Source organism: Arachis stenosperma, chromosome 10 (assembly GCF_014773155.1).
Source record: "Arachis stenosperma cultivar V10309 chromosome 10, arast.V10309.gnm1.PFL2, whole genome shotgun sequence".
NCBI classification, from domain to species: Eukaryota; Viridiplantae; Streptophyta; class Magnoliopsida; order Fabales; family Fabaceae; genus Arachis; species Arachis stenosperma.
Genome location: NC_080386.1, coordinates 110,861,395 through 110,866,252, shown reverse-complemented (window position 1 = coordinate 110,866,252; position 4,858 = coordinate 110,861,395). Strand labels below are relative to the sequence as shown.

The window sequence follows — 4,858 nt, the reverse complement described above, 5'->3', positions numbered from 1 at the left end:
TAGCTGAGTTCTTGCAAATCTGTGACACAGTCAAGACTAATGGGGTTGACCCTGAGGTCTACAGACTGATGCTATTCCCTTTTGCTGTAAGAGACAGAGCTAGGATATGGTTGTACTCACAACCTAAAGATAGCCTGGACTCTTGGGAAAAGCTAGTCAATGCCTTCTTGGCAAAGTTCTTTCCACCTCAAAAATGGAGTAAGCTTAGAGTGGAAGTCCAAACCTTCAGACAGAAGGATGGAGAATCCCTCTATGAAGCTTGGGAAAGATACAAACAATTAATCAGAAAATGTCCCTCAGACATGCTTTCTGAATGGAGCATCATAGGTATTTTCTATGATGGTCTCTCTGAACTATCCAAGATGTCTTTGGATAGCTCTGCTGGAGGATCTCTTCATCTGAAGAAGACGCCTACAGAGGCTCAGGAACTAATTGAAATGGTTGCAAATAACCAATTCATGTACACTTCTGAAAGGAATCCTGTGAACAATGGGACTAATCAGAAGAAAGGAGTTCTTGAGATTGATGCTCTGAATGCCATATTGGCTCAGAACAAAATATTGACTCAACAAGTCAATTTGATCTCTCAAAGTCTGTCTAGAATGCAAAATGCACCAAGCAGTACTAAGGATGCTTCATCTGAAGAAGAAGCCTATGATCCTGAGAACCCTTCAATAGAAGAGGTGAATTACTTAGGAGAACCCTATGGAAACACCTATAATTCTTCATGGAGAAATCACCCAAATTTCTCATGGAAGAATCAAGAGAGACCTCAACAAGGTTTCAACAACAATAATGGTGGAAGAAATGGGTTTAGCAATAGCAAGCCTTTTCCATCATCTTCTCAGCAACAGACAGAGAGTTCTAAGCAGAATACCTCTGACTTAGCAACCATGGTCTCTGATCTAATCAAGACCACCCAAAGTTTCATGACTGAAACAAGGTCCTCCATTAGAAACTTGGAAGGACAAGTGGGTCAGCTGAGCAAGAAAATTACTGAACTCCCTCCTAGTACTCTCCCAAGCAATACAGAAGAAAATCCAAAAAGAGAATGCAAAGCCATCAACATGGCCGAATTCTGGGAGGAAGAAGAGGCAGTGAACGCCACTGAGGAAGACCTCAATGGGCGTGCACTGACCTCCATTGAGTTCCCCAATGAGGAACCATGGGAATCTGAGGCTCAAAATGAGACCATAGAGATCCCATTGGACTTACTTCTGCCATTCATGAGCTTTGATGAGTATTCTTCCTCTGAAGAGGATGAGTATGTCACTGAAGAGCAAGTTGCTAAATACCTTGGAGCAATCATGAAGCTAAATGACAAGTTATTAGGAAATGAGACTTGGGAGGATGAACCTCCTTTGCTCATCAAAGAACTGGATGACTTGTCTAAGCAGAAACTGCCTCAAAAGAGGCAGGATCCTGGGAAGTTTTCAATACCTTGTGCCATAGGCACCATGACCTTCAAGAAGGCCTTGTGTGACTTAGGGTCAAGTGTAAACCTCATGCCCCTCTCTGTAATGGAGAAGCTAGGGATCTTTGAGGTGCAAGCTGCAAAAATCTCACTAGAGATGGCAGACAACTCAAGAAAACAAGCTTATGGACATGTAGAGAATGTTTTGGTTAAGATTGAAGACCATTACATCCCTACTGATTTCATAGTCCAAGAGACTGGGAAGTGCATGGATGAATCTATCATCCTTGGCAGACCCTTCCTAGCCACAGCAAAGGCTGTGATTGATGTTGATAGAGGTGAACTGATCATTCAAATGAATGAAGAATCCTTTGTGTTCAAGGCTCAAGGATATCCCTCTATCACCATGGAGAAGAAGCATGAAGAGCTTCTCTCAAAACAGAGCCAAACAGAGCCCCCACAGTCAAACTCTAAGTTTGGTGTTGGGAGGCCACAACCAAACTCTAAGTTTGGTGTTGAACCCCCACATTCAAACTCTAAGTTTGGTGTTGGGAGGTTCCAACATTGCTCTGAGTATCTGTGAGGCTCCATAAGAGTCCTCTGTCAAGCTAATGACATTAAAGAAGCGCTTGTTGGGAGGCAACCCAATGTTTTATAATTAACTATTTTCTTTTGTTATTTTATGTTTTTTTGTAGGTTGATGATCATGAGAAATCACAAAATCAATGAAAAAAGCAAAAACAGAATGAAAAACAGGAAGAAAAACAGCACACCCTGGAGGAAGAACCCACTGGCGTTTAAACGCCAGTGAGGCTAGCAGTTGGGCGTTTAACGCCCAGTCTGGCACCATTCTGGGCGTTTAACGCCAGAAAGGGGCACCAGACTGGCGTTAAATGCCAGAAAAGGGCAAGAACCTGGCGTTAAACACCAGGAATGGGCACCAGCCCGGCGTTTAACGCCAGAAATGGCTCAAAACGTGATTTTGAATGCCATTTGGTGCAGGGATGACTTTTCCTTGACACCTCAGGATCTGTGGACCCCACAGGATCCCCACCTACCCTACCTCTCTCTCTCTTCTTCACCAATCACCTCCATACCTCTTCCCCAAAAACCCCTCACCTATCAAATCCCTTCTTTCTCTTCACCACTCACATCCATCCTTCATACAACCCCACCTACCCCTCCATTCAAATTCAAACCACTTTCCCACCCAAACCCACCCTCAAATAGCCGAACATCCCTTTCCCCCTCTCCTATATAAACCCTCCTTCACTCCTTCATTTTCACACACCTTAAACACCATCTCTCTCCCCTTTGGCCGATTACAAAGCCATTCCCTTTCTCCTCATTTCTTCTTCTTCTACTCTCTTCTTTCTTCTTTTGCTCGAGGACGAGCAAACATTTTAAGTTTGGTGTGGTAAAAGCGTTGCTTTTTCGTTTTTCCATAACCATTTATGGCATCCAAGGCCGGAGAAACCTCTAGAAAGAGGAAAGGGAAGGCAAAAGCTTCCACCTCCGAGTCATGGGAGATGGAAAGATTCATCTCAAGGGTGCATCAAGACCACTTCTATGAAGTTGTGGCCTTGAAGAAGGTGATCCCCGAGGTCCCCTTTTCACTCAAAAAGGGTGAATATCCGGAGATCCGACATGAGATCCGAAGAAGAGGTTGGGAAGTTCTTACCAACCCCATTCAACAAGTCGGAATCTTGATGGTTCAAGAGTTCTATGCCAATGCATGGATCACCAAGAACCATGATCAAAGTGTGAACCCGAATCCAAAGAATTATCTCACTATGGTTCGGGGGAAATACTTGGATTTTAGTCCGGAAAGTGTAAGGTTGGCATTCAATTTGCCCATGATGCAAGGAGATGAACATCCTTACACTAGAAGGGTCAACTTTGATCAAAGGTTGGACCAAGTCCTCACAGTCATATGTGAAGAGGGCGCACAATGGAAGAGAGATTCAAGAGGCAAGCCGGTTCAATTGAGAAGGCATGACCTCAAACCCGTGGCTAGAGGATGGTTGGAGTTCATTCAACGCTCAATCATTCCCACTAGCAACCGGTCCGAAGTTACTCTAGACCGGGCCATCATGGTTCATAGCATCATGATTGGAGAAGAAGTGGAAGTTCATGAGGTTATAGCCCAAGAACTCTATAAGGTGGCGGACAAGTCCTCTACCTTAGCAAGGTTAGCCTGCCCTCATCTCATTTGTCACCTCTGTTATTCAGTTGGAGTTGACATAGAGGGAGACACCCCTATTGATGAGGATAAGCCCATCACTAAGAAAAGGATGGAGCACACAAGAGACCCCTCTCATCATGAGATCCCTGAGATGCCTCAAGGGATGCACTTTCCTCCACAGAACTATTGGGAGCAACTGAACACCTCCCTAGGAGAATTGAGTTCCAACATGGGACAACTAAGGGTGGAGCATCAAGAACACTCCATCATCCTTCATGAAATTAGAGAAGACCAAAGAATCATGAGGGAGGAGCAACAAAGACAAGAAAGAGACATTGAGGAGCTCAAGCACTCCATAGGATCTTCAAGAGGAAGAAAGAGCCGCCATCACTAAGGTGGACCCGTTCTTTGATTTCCTTGTTCTTTATTCTTCTGTTTTTCGAATTTTATGCTCATGTTTATCCATGTTTGTGTCTTGTGATCATTAGTGTCTTAGTGTCTATGCCTTAAAGTTATGAATGTCCTATGAATCCATCACCTTTCTTGAATAAAAACGTGCTTAAATTGAAAAGAAAGAGAATTGCATGAATTTTGAATTTTATAATAGTTTAATTATTTTGATGTGGTGGCAATACTCTTGTTCTCTGAATGTATGCTTAAACAGTGCATATGTCTTTTGAATTTGTGGTTCATGAATGTTGGCTCTTGAAAGAATGATGAAAAAGGAGACATGTTACTGAGGATCTGAAAAATCATTAAAAATGATTCTTGAAGCAAGAAAAAGCAGTGAATACAAAAAAAAAAGAGAGAAAGCAAGCGAAAAAAAAAACGAAAAAAAAGAAAAAGAGAAAGAAAAAGAAAGAATAAAGTTGTGATCCAAGGCAAAAAGAGTGTGCTTAAGAACCCTGGACACCTCTAATTGGGGACTTTAGCAAAGCTGAGTCACAATCTGAAAAGGTTCACCCAATTATGTGTCTGTGGCATGTATGTATCCGGTGGTAATACTGGAAGACAGAGTGCTTTGGGCCACGGCCAAGACTCAATAAGTAGCTGTGTTCAAGAATCATCATACTTAACTAGGAGAATCAATAACACTATCTGGATTCTGAGTTCCTAAAGAAGCCAATCATTCTGAATTTCAAAGGATAGAGTGAGATGCCAAAACTGTTCAGAGGCAAAAAGCTAAAAGCCCCGCTCATCTAATTAATACTGATCTTCATAGATGTTTTTGGAATTCATTGCATATTCTCTTCTCTTTA

General features: G+C 42.6%; 1 non-coding gene across 1 annotated transcript; it reads right to left on the bottom strand.

Annotated features, from left to right (window-relative positions):
* Window positions 1-200: 200 nt before the first annotated feature.
* LOC130958473 (small nucleolar RNA R71) lies at window positions 201-308 on the bottom strand. Its single transcript, XR_009077593.1, has one exon. It is a non-coding gene; the product is annotated as a small nucleolar RNA R71 (small nucleolar RNA).
* Between the last annotated feature and the right edge of the window lie 4,550 nt (window positions 309-4,858).